Raw genomic sequence first — 1,788 nt, forward strand, 5'->3', positions numbered from 1 at the left:
GATGCCCATTGGTCCCGGTTGGTGCCACCAATCGGGACCAAAGGGCCTCCTGCCTGGGCTCGCTGTACCGGTCACATGGAGGCCCATCTGTCCCGGTTCGTGTAAGAACCGGGACTAAAGGCCAAGGGCATTAGTAACGACCTTTTAGTCCCGGTTCCAAAACCGGGACAGAAGGCCCCCACGAACCGGGACAAAAGGCCCTTTCTCTACTAGTGGCATGAATGAAAGTACTACCTCAACACATCTCATAATATTGAAAGCATAATCTTGTAACTTGATCATTTACCGGAAGCCGTTGCTGGTTCACCGGCCGACTAGTGATACTCCGGCGCGCGATTCAACCTTCACGCACATGGTGATGAAATGAATGCGGTGGCACAGCCATGTACTCCAGATCGACGCAGTTGTTAGGATTTAGATCTGGGTCATGCCGGGGAGGGTGTGGTCGGCAACGAGGTAGGAAGGAAGCATACCGTGGAACAAATTGAATCTGGAAACGGGCGGATCGGATACAAGGAGTGGCGAACTGGCGATGGCGATGTCGATGGCGAACTCGGAGGGAGGTGTGCGTACTGGAGAGACAATGGAGGTGATTGGGAGAGACGGAATAGACTTCTTTTTTTGCGTGGTAATACGTGTCTTATATAGAATAATGCTCAAGTTATAAGGCACGTAAGTACCGACCATACATGACTGAAAAGATAGGAAAATCCTATGCAAAATAACAGCGCCTGTTTCTTTTCTTCGACGCCACCGAAGCGGCCACCAAAGAGAAAAAAGACAGATCACCTCTTCACCCAAGGTCGATGCGGCTCCATCGCTGATCAACTGCTTTGCGGACCTCCAAAGTAGTTTGCCAGAAGAAAAATCATAGCCGTTGAATGAGTCAGACCGGGGCAACATGTTCCCGGACACGCCATCGAACTTCAGAACTGAAACCCCCGCATGACGATGACGTCGGAGGAGGAAACCAGTATTGTCAACCTTCAACCACGGACCCAGCACAAGATACTCCATCTTCCAGCTGTCACTTGCATAGACAACCGCCTACGCATACTCCTGAGCAACAAAACCTTCCTGCTCCCCCATGACGTCGGAGACAACGCCACAACAACGGGGACAGAGTAGAAGGAGAGACACACACCTGATGGAGTCGTCGCTGCCGCCTCGCCAAAACCATCCATGAACCCTAACACTGTCAATCTGAGGGATCGGCAGAGACACGATGCCATCAACTCCGAGAAGCCGCCATGAAGGACACCGCCGGTGTGGGAGCGGAGTTGAGGCAGATTTATTTGTCCGGACATCGCTCCCACCATCCCAACGACGCACCACGACACAGAAATCCAAAATCTATCTACAGAGCGGAGCAGCGGCCAAAGGGAGAGGGGCCAGCGACCCGGCCGGTGGAGATCGAAGGAAAGAACTCGCCTCCCTAGTCGCCTGGTGGTGGCGGCGGCTGGGGTAGGAAAACGATGAGACGGAATAGACTAGATGAGGGGAGATGTGAACCTGTGCGTGCGTGCTATATGGGTGGTTAGTAATGCGTGATATACGGAGAATTAGCATTTGTTTATCTCCATCGTAGGATTAAACCAGAATCGACGCATATCGAGTGGTCTGGCGTGGGCTTCATATCAGACTACTGGTGGGAAGTGTTTCCCTTTTAACATGCTTACTCTTACCTTCCCTTTTCACATGAGAGATAAGAGTACATAATGGTTTGAGCCATTAAGTAGATGTCTGATTAATTCTTATCTTCTTACCTCCTATGTCAAAAGAGGGGGG

This window comes from Triticum aestivum, chromosome 3B (genome assembly GCF_018294505.1).
Source record: "Triticum aestivum cultivar Chinese Spring chromosome 3B, IWGSC CS RefSeq v2.1, whole genome shotgun sequence".
Lineage (NCBI taxonomy): Eukaryota > Viridiplantae > Streptophyta > Magnoliopsida > Poales > Poaceae > Triticum > Triticum aestivum.